Source organism: Rhinolophus sinicus, linkage group LG05 (genome assembly GCF_036562045.2).
Source record: "Rhinolophus sinicus isolate RSC01 linkage group LG05, ASM3656204v1, whole genome shotgun sequence".
Taxonomy (NCBI): Eukaryota; Metazoa; Chordata; class Mammalia; order Chiroptera; family Rhinolophidae; genus Rhinolophus; species Rhinolophus sinicus.
Window position 1 is genome coordinate 126437738 of NC_133755.1, and position 13797 is coordinate 126451534.

Genomic DNA, 13797 nt, shown 5'->3' on the forward strand with positions numbered 1-13797 from the left:
ATTTTAGCTTTATTATTTATAATTTTTCAATATATTTTAACCTACAGAAAGAGAGTTTTTAATGCTTTGACAAAAAATGTTAAACATCACAGAAGACTAGTATTTAAAAAATGTAATTTCTCATTGATTGTTTATATTTTATTGCTCTGCATGGTTTCATTTGGACCATCATGTTTATATTCCTGCAGTACCATACTTGGGAATGGGAATGGGACCTAAAGGGTTAAACAATAGGAATTTCAACTTCAACAAAAGATGTTTTTAATGAAGACTTTAAAAGTCACAAAAACGTCAATAAGCTAAATGGCAGGTTCACAAGTGCTATTACTTATAATGGTCTATATTTTAATCGCTGAAAATTGAATGACTACATATTCTAATATGTAATGCACATTTAAACCCTAATTTATATCTAGCCACAAAAAGGAGATGGTAAGGAGTTAGTAAGGAAAATGTTCATTATGGTCTCTTGAAAGTGGGGGAATTTAATTGTTGAGTCCTAGGAGATAAACCAAAATGGAATGGATTCTTCCTGTCTACTCCAGAATGGTTGCTCTCTGTGTTTTAAGGAAAAAAACACACAAAAAACACAACTTTCCTTTTTCAGTCTCCTACTAGCTGTACACTTATTCGTAGGCAAAGGTGAAACTTAGCTGGCTTCCACTGGGAGGAAGCTCAAAGCACTTCAGTGCATCTCACTAGGTAGATACACTGTGAAGATCTCTTTCAGAATCAGTCAAGTGCTTATTGATACAGAGGCTTGTGCCTACAACACAGTTAATGAGTCAAAATTTCTAGGGATTGCAGCTACAAATTTTTATTTTTATAAACTCTCTGTAGAATTCTTATGCATCTAATTTTTAAATTATTACTATTTTAATAGTAAAATAGAATGCATCGAATGACAAAATGTTTGCAAATTCTAATAAATAATTATAATAATGTAAGTAACGTTTTATTGAAAATACATCTTTTAAGGAGATAGGCAGGAGGCTTTTGGGTGATTGATTAAAAATGCATAATTTCCCTCTTGTCTGACCAATTCCACACCCACCATTGGGCAATGTGGCATAGTAGGGTTCAGGATGAGCAAGATTACCCCAACCCTTTGCTCCTTCAATCTTTCTTTGACTTTTAATTTTTAAAAATTTCAAATGAATCAAAAATTTGCTAGAATACTTTAATGAACTTCCTTATTTTTTTCACCTACATTCACCAATTGTTAGCTTTTGTCACATTTACTTTTGGTGTGTGTATACACATACTTTTTCTGAATAATTTAGAGTAAATTAAAGATATCATGAAGGTTTACCACTAAATATTTCAGTGTATGTATCTCTTTAAAAAATAAACAGAAAAACAAAAACATAGGCCATTCTCTCATATACAGTACAATTATAAAATAAAGAGATTATAATATTGTTAAAGTATTATTATTTAATATAACATCCATATTCAAATTTTGCCAATTGTTGCAGTAAAGTCCTATATACAACATTTTCTTCTAATCCACTCTTCATGTCTCTTTATTCTCATTTAATCTGGATTGATTTTTCACCTTTTGTCATTCATGACATTGGCATTTCTTTTTTTTTAAATTAAAGTTTATTGGGGTGACAATTCTTAGTAAATTTACATAGATTTCAGGTGTACAATTCTGTATTATATCATCTATAAATCCCATTGTGTGTTCACCACCCAGATTCTGTTCTCTTTCCATCACCATATATTTGATCCCCTTTACCCTCATCTACTACCCCCCACCCCCCTTACCCTCTGGTAACCATTAAACTATTGTCTATGTCTATGAGCTTTTGTTTCTCAGTTGTTTGTCTTGTTCTTTTGTTGGTTTTGGTTTATATACCACATATCAGTGTAATCATATGGTTCTCTGCTTTTTCTGTCTGACTTATTTCGCTTAGCATTATAATCTCAAGATCCATCCATGTTGTCACAAATGGTCCTATTTCATCTTTCCTCACCGCCAAATAATACTCCATTGTGTATATATACCATAACCATTCATCAATCGAAGGGTATTTTGGTTGTTTCCATATAACCCAGCAATCCCTCTCCTGGGTATCTACTCAAAAAATCTGAAAACATTTATCCATAAAGACACGTGTGCTCCAATGTTCATTGCAGCTTTATTTACAGTGGCCAAGACATGGAAACAACCAAAACGTCCTTCGATAGATAAATGGATAAAAAAGTTGTGGTATATATACCCAATGGAATACTATTTGGCAGTAAGAAAAGATGAAATAGGACCATTTGTGACATGGATGGATCTGGAGCATATAATGCTAAGTGAAATAATTCAGACAGAAAAAGCAGAGAACCATGTGATTTCACTGATATGTGGTATATAGACATTGGCATTTCTTAAGAGTACTAGCCAATGATTTTATTGAAGTTTCCTTAATTTCTTTTTCTAACTGTTGTCTCATGTATAGATACAGGTTATGCATTTTTGCCAGAGTACAAGTGATTTCTTGTCCTCAGTGCATCACATTGAGAGACACACGATGTCAGTTAATCCCATTATTTAGCAATGTTAACTTTGGTGACTTTTGGTAAGGTGTTTGGCAGGTTTCTCTACTGAAAAATTACTATTTTCCTTATAGTTAATAACAAATTATTACATACACTGGTATTATAAATACTCTATCCCCCATCATCATTTTTTAGTTTTAGCATACATTGATGATTTTTTCCTAAATCAATTGTTTCTATGAGCATAAAGAGATTTTATGACTATAATTTCTCCATTTTATTGTAAGAAAGAGATTTCTCTTCTCTAGTTAATATCCACCTGAACACAAAGATTATTTTCTTTTCTTTTTAATACAAAATTGAATATCCCCTTGGGCAAGGGAAGCTAGAGAAAAAAATAACATATGGGATTATTTTGAACTAAAAAGTTTTTCACAGCAAACAAAACATCAGTAAAACAAAAAGTCATCCTATTGAATGGCAGAAGATATTGGCTAATCCAACATCTCATAAGGGGTTAATATCCAAAATTTATAAAAAAACAAAACGAAACAAACAAACAGACAAACAAAACGTCATTCAACTCAACCCCAAAAAGACAAACCAATTAAAAAATGGGCCGAGGACATGAAAAGACATTTTTCTAAAGAGGACATACAGATGGCAAACAGACATATGAAAAAATGCTCAACATCACTAATCATTAGAGAAATGCAAATAAAAACCACGATGAGGTACCACCTCACTCCAGTCAGAATGGCTATCATCAATAATCAACAAACAGCAAGTGCTGGCGAGGATGTAAAGGAAACCCTGGTGCACTGTTGGTGGGATTTCAGATTGGTGCAGCTACTATGGAAAACTGTATGGAGGCTCCTCAAAAAATTGAAAATGAAACCACCTTATGACCCAGCAATTGCACTTCTGGCTGTGTATCCAAAGAAATCCAAACCACTAATTTGAAAACATATGCACCCCTATGTTTATTGCAGCGCGATTCACAATAGCCAAGATATGGAAACAACCAAAATGCCCGTCAATAGATGATTGGATAAAGAAACTGTGGTACATTTATACTATGGAGTATTACTCAGCCATAAAGAAGAGTGGAATCTTACCATTTGCAACAACATGGGTGGGCCTAGAGAATATTACGCTAAGTAAAATAAGTCAGACAGAGAAAAACAAATACCACATGATCTCGCTTATATGTGGAATCTAAAGAACAGAATAAATGAGTAAACAAAACAGAAATAGACTCAGAGATATAGGGGGGAAAAAAATGATGGTTGTTAGATGGGAGGGAGTGGGGATGGGGGAGAAGGTAAAGGGATTGGATAGTACAAATTAGTAGTCACAGTATAGCCATGGGGATATGAAATACAGTCTGGGGAATATAATCAATAATATAAAGATTATGTAGGGTGCCAGTTGGGCACTGGACTTATTAGGGAGATCACTTCATAGACTGTGTAGATATCTGATGACTGCACTATACACCTGAAGCCGAAGCTGAATCATATTGAATGCCAACTATAATTAAAAAAAAAAAAAATATATATATATATATATATATATATATATATATATATATGGTCACAGAAGGTGTAGTACAACATAGGTAATATAATCGGTGGGATTGTAGCAGCTATATTTGATGTCAGAGGGGTAGTAGATTGGGGGTTTGTCACTTTGTAAGGGGTGCAGACGTCTAACTATTACATTGTTTTGTATATCTGAAACTAAAAAAAAAAAAAGAAGATTACCATCACTATTCATTTTGATACTTGAATTGTTCAAGATTTAGGTATTGGGAGCCCTTTACGTTTTTGACATGTGCCTATCATTTTTTGGAGCACCTTTAAACTTCCTAGCACCATATAATATTCTAGATTATTTTGTACTGTCCGTCCATAACCATTCAATTAAGGCTTTCTCCACAATTCCTTGATTCTTTTTAGTGGGAAATAGTATGTTAGAAATGAGAATGTGCTCATATGTGCTCATGACTATGGGTGTCATTACTTCTTAGCTTTCAGCAGGCAGAGCTGATACTCATGTTTCTAATTTTGCCCTTTAGTATTTTTCCATTTATTTTCCCATTCCATGTTTGTATCTTACTTCTTTCATCGTGAGAAACCTGGACCAAAAATGTGTAGTTAATTTTCAGAACCAATGCAATTATGGCACTGAAGACACTGCAGGTGAATGCTCAGTGGATAAACACAACTCAGCATATGACCCTTGGGAAGCTAACGGGAATATGTGTTTTCCCCATGGTTCTATATTCTGTACAAAGCTATCCAATGGCTAGAGAATATTACTAAGACATTTTTCATCCATACAGGAAAGGGAAATAAGAGACCATTGCCCTGCGAATGAAGTACTCTGGGCAATCAGAGCTAAGTTATCTTAGGCCTCTTTCTTCTACCCAGGGAGTAGTGTCAGATGGAGTAGACAGACGTTGATGTATATACTGTATTTTATACTTGATTACATTTTTGCAGATTTATATTTGGATTGTAAATGACACTACATGAGAGTAAGCTAACTATTCTTCTCTACTGTCTGATAAGATTACAATAAAATCAGAAAAGAGATCAAAAATGAAAATAAATTATATTCCCTTACTGAAAATCTTCATACAAAGTTGAAGACAGGCAAAATTAACAGTAAAAGTGGGAAGTCATTAATTTTGGGGGAAGTATTTCTTATTTAAATTGAATATCAATAAAATAATTTTATTTACAGCTTATACTTTCTGTTTCTCTTTTAGCACAATAATAATTACTTTTATATACTGAGTGCTATAATAAGCACATCACATGCATTATCACATTTAAGTCTTGAAATAATCATGGATTGAAGAAATTGCTATCTCCCTTATAGACACAGAATTTGGAGTCCAGCGAGGTTGAATGACTTGTCTACATCCATAAAGCTTGTAAGTGATTGAATTAATATACACACAAGTTCTGTCCATTTGGAATCAATATATGTTGACATAATATACTACCTGAAATGTGAGAGTAAACAATTATCACTTTCAGAAGTAAAGAGAGTCTAGTGTAGCTCATTTTTGCTCTTATAATTTATTGAAATGTTAATTTTAATTCATTACTTTCAGACATCTTAATTCTTTTGAATTCAAGGGCCAAAAAGATAGTAAAATATGATTTGCTATCTTTCATTGTTATATCATCACTATCTAAACATAGTAACATTATATTATACTGTGTTCAAAGTATTCATCACCTTTAGAAAGTATTTAATAAGATTCAAAGTTATTTGAATGTATAGTGTGTAGTCCAGAAGTTCAGCATCAGTGTATATCTAGAAACAGTTATGCAGATTAAATTAAGATATAATTTTCCTCTTTATTAAATTATTATTAAAATACTTCTTGAGTTTTAGAAGTTAGTTCTTACATAAAATTGTTATTACACAGAACTCTTAGAAATCCATCCTGCTCTTGAAGATATTACCTTTTCAAACAGCCTCTTCTAACTGAAGTAATCCCTAGCTAGTTTTTGTCCTATAGGTCACTTGGTTAGTCACCTGGCCAAAAGGAAGACAATTCTCATTTACCAGTCAGGGCTGGGAAGAATTCTTAGAACTGTTTGGCCAGGTGGTGAAGATTACCACTTTGGGATACCTCCCCCAGGTCTGGAGAATCTTTTCCTCTGTACTTCCTGAGAAAAGAGGCATTATGCTACTTTTTGGTGTAAATATAAAATATCACACATAAAAACCTTCCCAAGTCAAATTGAAAGGCCTCACCATAAGTTATAAAATAAGAAAATTAATCAATATCCCTATTCAGTTCTTTATACTTTGCATTCAATGAAGAAATTATTATAAAAATAATAATATTTTTTCATACTAAGTTAGACATGTAAAAGCACTTTCATTTCAGTATAAACAATATTGGGAACTGTCTCTCTTCTTTACGAGTACAAGTGTTAGCTACATTCGTAAATAGGCTTTATTTATTTTTATATATTTAAGCAAAAGGTAAATTCTTTCTTATAGCTATGTAATTTGGAAAATAAGAAGGAACACAAATGCTAAGAATTCAATCAATATAATTATAAATCATACATGATCATGGTGATGATGATGATAATAGCTAAAACATATGCCTTACGTAGGACTTACCATTTATCACGCACAGTTAAAATACATATGTATATATATATATATATATGTATGTATGTATGTATATATAGTGGGTGTGTGGTGTGTGATCATACATACTACACACACACACACACACACACACACACACACACACACCTCTATGAATTAGTTCCCTTACCATCATTTTACTTTACAGGTGGGGAAAATAATTCCACAGAAGTTTAGTAATGTGCCCAAGGCCACTCATTAATGAGCATCAACTATGTTAACGATCTAGGTGTTTATACAAGGATTTAATGACAGCTAGAGTTAGAACTGGTCTTCGATGTAGTAGATATGAGTAAACATGGAACTTATCTTTAAAGAACTGATGTGTTGTTACATAGAAATGGAGTTAGAAAAGTGTAGGATAAAAGCCAATATATGGAAGATGGAGAATTAAATTAAAAAATTCAATGTAAAAAGTTCCTTACACAGCTGGGGCCACTTTTTATGTTTGAAACTTATTTTAATATTCTTGAGGAAGACGAAAAGTACAATTGATAGGGCATAGCTTTGGAAGCAGATGGATGTAGATTTGAAGCTCAGCTTTAAAATCTGTTATTCTACCTGAAGAACCAAGGATAAGTTATCTTGTCTAAAACTATGGTTACTCATTAACGGGCTATACACACTTTGTGAGATGAAAACTAATTTCATGAGAATCCTGTGCCACAGAACCTAGTACACGTAGTTGGTTCAACAAGGTTGTTTCACTGCAATTTACATTTTTGTGTCATTGCCACATACATTTCCTAAATTTGTATCTTCCAGTCTTTTATTCTCTCCCATCTCACTCTCAGCAAATCATCTTGCCTTCTACATCACAGACAAGTGTCTACCAGTTGTAAGCTTTATCATATTAACCTCGTCTAGTTGAGAGGACAGTTACAAAACTAACACATAAAGAGACAAGTGTTCTTTAATTATAATCATATATTTTTAGGCAGAAACACAATTCTGAATATGTGTAACCTGTTACTATTTTGAAGGTACAACGACCACCTGACTAAGGGATGTTTAAACTGTAATACCTAGACTACCTTAATCAAAATGAACCAGAGTGTCTATTAAAATGAAGATACTTGAGTAGGAGAAGGCCAGAGAAAGAAGAGACTCTGAAAGTCACTACATTCCCTTCTCAATTTCCTACCCTCATGAGATCACTCAGCAAGCCTGTACCTTGCAAATATCAAAGACACCTTAGGGAGAAAAACAGGGAGTGGAGAGGGAAGCTTCGTGACAGACAAGCGTTTTTATCCAAGAGCGATTAATCATCAAAGGAACTGCAGTTACCAGGTCTGATTACTCTTTACGCAGAATCAAGAATTTAGCTAATTCCAGCCCCCAGCTTAACAATAGGTAAGAAATAAGAGGAAGGTAAAGAAAAATATGAAAATATAGATAAGCAACATAATCCATATATTTGTATACCCATTTGTAATGTTTTAATTAAATTTTGTGATCCTGCTATGTCTAAATCAAATTATCTCAATCCCATGTTTAAAACACTTAGTGTCTTTGCTTTAGTATAATATACAAAGTCTTAAGACACTAGGCCTAAGGTCTGCAGAACCTGGCCTTTGCTTATTTAAATTGTATCATCTTGCTCCAGTTTCTGCCTGGGTCACAAGTTTCCAACAGATATTACCAGTTCCTTAGATGTGCCAAACATTTTACAGCATAGGGTCTTCCTAGAGCACTCCTCTTTCCATTTTTTTTACCTGTCTAGTCTCACTTATTTTTCAATTCCTACCTGAAATGCTATTCTCTGAGATTTTCTATAATTTCTCATTTTTTAATGGCACTGACCACAGTATTATGTATTTTTTGGCATTCTCTCCTTACCTTCCTAACTCCATAATATTCTGTAATTATATAGTTATTTGTGCATATCTTTTCATGTCTGTAAGCTCCATGTGTTTGGGGACTTTACCTGTTTTATCTATTCACCCCTACCTACTCAGGGCATGGTACGTAGAAGATATTCCACATTTTTAGAAAATTAAAACTTTAAATGTTTTATTTCCATGAACAGTAGGCACAAATTGTTTTCAAGGGATCTTTGATATTTGCCCTATCATGTCCTTTTAATAATAACCAACATTTTGTAGTGATTTATTTATATGTTTTAGCAGCTTTAGTATTGTCAGATCTAGCTTTAGCTCAAATGATTTTATCCTCCAAGAAAGTCTTAAGTGAACTGAATTTTTAAATTTGTATAAAGTGTTCTTTGGAATGGGAATAAATGAAGGATAAGAAATTATGAACTACACTTAAATGGGAACTACTTCCATTCTAGTATTTTAAGGTGGTCTTAAATCCCAGAGGGAAAAAAAAGTGTTGCATAGATAAAACGAGTGTGATTAGCAGTTTTCCTGTTACATTAACATGATGATTTGTGTTTGAAGAAATGAAAAAGAGGGTATTTCCCTATATTGGAATGTAATGGATCAACTCAAATATGGATGAGTTTGAGTATTATGGTGAGATTACAAGTATAGATTTACCCAAACCTTCATGGTGGATTTTTTATTATTAACATCATAATAACAAAAGGGTGGCTTTGGAATTTAGAAGAAAAAGTATGAACTGTTGGGTCACAGAAATTCTCTATTTGTCCCACCCCTTCATTAGCTCTGTGAGCTCAGGTAATTTGTGAATACTCTGAGCTTTGGCTTCATCCTGTAGTAAATTAGGGATACTTATAACTGGCTTTTAAAATTGCTAATATATATGAAGCACTAAACGCTGTGTCTTCACATAGTAGGTATTCAACTAATGGCAGTTATTTAAAAGACCAGAGCCATGCTCAGCACAGAGTAAGTGCATAAGTACTGTGTGACGTAAGAGTCCTGCCTCTGCGTCCTTATGTGGCCTACACAAATAAGATACATTCTGAGATCACTTTCTCTTAACTTTTCGTTATCTAGATTAGAGCATCATATGAAAGGTGATTTTATTTTTATCTCTTCCCAACCGTATAGAATAACAACTAAACTGCAGACACATTGATAAATGAATTTTTCTTTGGCATGTCTACCCAAAATGGTGAAGAACATATTAAACTCTGGTCAAGTACTGTGTTCTGCATACACCAGAAGCTCAATATATATTTGGCTAGTCAGTTAGTTGGCACCATTTTTAAACACTTATTTTTCAGATTTTAACTTTTAACTTTTTTCTTAGGGTTATCTATCTCTCCAATATACTTTAATATTGCTTGTGCTCTTTCTTTTTTTTCCCACTTAAAGACTTTGATGCTTTCTGATTTAATTCTATTTCAGGATCATCCATATTATTAAGACATATATTAAAGGTAGCTCAATATCCTCTCAAATTACGCCAAAGAAACAAGTTATAATAATTCTGTACACAAATACATATTAAACAACCATTTTATATTTGAATAACTTAGAAGATCTTTAAAAAATTAGTAACTGAAATTAATTGTCCACCAGCTGGGAATTTGCATGATGTCATCAGTATGAGCCAACCAGTCACCTCAGCTCAGATGAATCATTGTGTGTATGTATATGAATGTGATAACACTGCTGACATAGCCACTTGCTATTAGGCAAGTGTAAACAAAATCATCAGCAACCAGAAAATCACTCCATGTCCTTACTGGGGTTATTAAAATTATTTACAGAAAATCCTCACTTTCTTTACTGTTGCCTTCAATTCTGCATAAGAGTTTCGTGACATATCACTTTCACATTGCCTTATATTTTTGACTCTACTGTGATTCTGATTACTTCTAATGAAGTTACATCAAATTTTAAAAGTTAAAAAAAAAGATTACATAATGTTTTTTATGCGAAATTTCATAAAACTTCAAGATAAGCAATTGAACATTTGGCTTTTTATAATTTCTTGACTATTATACAGTGAATCTACAAACTAAGACCCTAGTGGTGTAAATACGCAGACATACACTTTGTTGATCTTACATAAATAGCAGAAACGAAGACTTATTAGGGTGTTAGTCATATGAGTTTATCCCAAATGAGGCCGTGGTCATATTTCCCAAAAGCAAACTGAGAAATATATTACTAGGAAACAATTTAAGGATGAGTTTCTGAAAGTGATTTCCCCAAGAAATCAAAAGAAGCTTCAAAGTAGAGGCCCTTCCAGAAGTCTATTTCAAAGGGAATATTAAGCATTTCCCTCAACTCGCCTTTAGGTTAAAGCAATTGAAATAATCTTGTGAAGTTCTAGGAATATCCTTTCTCTTAGAAAAAAATTTGAATTGGGTGTGGGTGGGCTTCACACAGAGGAGGTCCTTTAGGAAAGACTGAGAGGTCTTTAAGTTCCTGAACATCTCTATTATGAGGGCTTGTCAAGTCTAATAGAGCTGCCCTGGAGTTTCAGGATATGAGTGTCAAGGTATAGAGTCCATTTACAGTGGACACAAACAAGCGATATTTAGGCACATAACACTGTTTTGACATGCCAGTTTCATCTGTGAGACTTTGTTATCTGTCGTTTCCAAGGTAATTTATACAAAGAACCTCTCTGCAGTGCCAGTTATCAAAGCTGAGTAGAACAAACATGCAATCAAACTTTATTTATTTAGCTCAAATATATGAATTAGTTCCTGCTGTTTTAATAAATATCCAACTGGCATTTATTAGAATTAAATGATGATCTCCAAGTGAGAAATACAGTATGTTGGTAATCATTAGCATTTTATTGACCAATTTGGAATCACTGAATAAAACTGAAATCAAACAAATGTCTGTTTGTATAGTAAATAAGAATAAGAAAAAAGAAAACCTCTTTCCCCTCTGGTGCTGTTAATTCTTTTCAAATGATTAATGAGAAAATAGTAACAGGAAGTCAAAGAATAACCCACTGATCTGATTTAGCATTAGCTCCCAAAGCACACAGTGCATAGACTCAATTATCAAAATTTTTAGGTTTCCAACTCGGATTTTATATTTGGGAAACACTGTCCTCAAAATTAATAGAATTGAATCGTGCAACATTTATGATCTCTAAGTTGTTTTCATTTTGTTTCCATAGCTAATGTTACTAAAGTTTGCATAAATATTTGAGTTGTTTTCTCAAGATGTTTACAATGCTTCATTAATACTTTCTCAAATGTTGCTCTGTTTGAGGATACCATGAGAACTTACAATGGCATGTCCAACAATTTTATATTTTCTTAAAGGCAGAGAATTTAGAAGGTTTTGAATTCTTGAGGTGAAATGGAGAGTACAGCAGAAATGTTTTGTAACATCACACTGGGGCATGTAAAAGAAAGGGAGAGGAAAGAAAAGAAAGAAAACAATGAAAAGGGGACAGTTCAGGAGTTCCTAGTGAGTAATTCTTTCACTAGGACTATTACAAGTGTATTTTCATTTATTCCTTACGCTTACCATGGATAAACAAACAAACAAACAAACAAACAAAAAACAGGGCTTGAATATTAACCATAAAACAAATGAGGTCCCAGAGAGTTTATGTAACTGGTTAGACAACTAGCAGATCTACCACAGAAAGGATTTGAACTCAAGTCTCTCTTAAGCTACAGCACATACATTTTCACTACATCCTGGAGGCCCAATACATTTCAAACTCTAATCACTATGTAGCAGCTCCTTAGACATTGTGAAACCAGGGATGAAGCCTGATTGTGGAAGTTGCAGATTTGCAAAACTAAACTACACATTCCCACTAGGTCTCCTGTGATATGTTAAGAGCAGTGGTTGGGAAAAACCAGGGCCCTGAGATGTGACTTGATGTCAGTTAGACAGCCACAGATCAGGCTGAGAAATTGAACTGTCAAATCTGCCTGAATACACCTTTCTGATGGAGCAGCCACTCCTATCATACGTCCTCTGTAACCACTCATTCTTGCCTGAGGGAACCAGTCTTCTCGCACATTAAAAAACAAAACCACAACAAACCAAAATAAACTGTAAATGCTGTTACCTGGTGCAGATACTTCACAAGAAGACACTGGTTCTCTTCCGTCTTGGCGCCCAAGATCCCTGTGGACTCCATGCCCCAGATCAGAAGTAGAGCCCAGGCTAGCAGACTGGTAAGTCAGGCCTCCTCCAGGAGGGAACTGCTGCTGCACCAAGACCATTGTCAGCTTGGAGGACATTCTCTTCACTAAGGCATTAAGGAATGCATTGCTGAAGGATCACCGGAATTCATGAAAAGATTCTAGTGATTCTTTTCTACAGGCTAGAGAAGACAGTGAGCTCTGCTACAATGGATTTGGGTTCCCTGATGGGATCCCAGCGTGGTGGAGGTCAGGTGTTGGTATGTAACCTTCAGAGATATAGTGAGCACAATTACCATAATTAGCCACAGAGGTCTGCAGCAGTGGCTAATTATTCCTGAGGCCCTGGGAATGAAATAGCTGAGCAGCTTCCTAATGTGCTCTTTGACTTATATAAGCTGAAAAATTCCAGGTCTGCTGAGCATGAACAAGACTTGAAGAACTGTAGTGGCGTTCATGGCCTCTTACTCAATTCTAAAACTTAAACTATCTCACAGACCCAGAATGACTTGATCGGCAGGGAAGCCAGACCCCTTTGAGGAAAGACTCAAAAAGAGTCTCAACTCTTTACTGTGAACTATCGTCCTCTTTAGAGGCTACAATCCCTTAATACTGTAACTGAGAAAAGGTAAATAACCAGACTTAAGTGGTTATTAAATACTCGCTCAGAATGGAACCATGTGGTCCACTGGTCTAATTAGGCACTAATGGAGATCGGATGAGAGATGAAGTCTTGGTAGAGTCAATCTTACACTAAATTCATTAGAATTTTTTTTTTTTTTTTCTGTTTCTGTTTCCCCAGTCTCAAAGTATTTGGAGTAAACATGAGAACTGAGTAACTGGCAGAGTCCTCAGGTTGCTGCTTCTCCGTATTGTGGAATGAGGGCTAAGACTGTAGAAAGGTTCCGTGCACTTTCCTCTAATGGCTCCTCCCTGAAGATACTAAACCAAAAGACACAAAATCAAAAGAAATACCATATTCGTGGTAGGTACTGCAGACATTAGTGCCACCTCTGAGGACTTGAGAGATAACAGAGTGGCTATTTCTCTTTTACGCACATTTAATTTTCCTGTTTGACTATTGCAAAAGTTAGGGGGATCTTGGA

The 13797-nt window shown here is 34.3% G+C and overlaps 1 protein-coding gene across 1 annotated transcript in view; it reads right to left on the reverse strand.

Moving 5' to 3' along the window:
* Window positions 1-12916, reverse strand: part of EPHA7 (EPH receptor A7) — a 339108-nt gene extending 326192 nt beyond the window's left edge. The window contains exon 1 of the mRNA XM_074333309.1: window positions 12616-12916. The gene's annotated coding sequence lies outside the window, so the exon portion shown is untranslated. The remainder of the gene's footprint in view (window positions 1-12615) is intronic.
* Window positions 12917-13797: the final 881 nt, after the last annotated feature.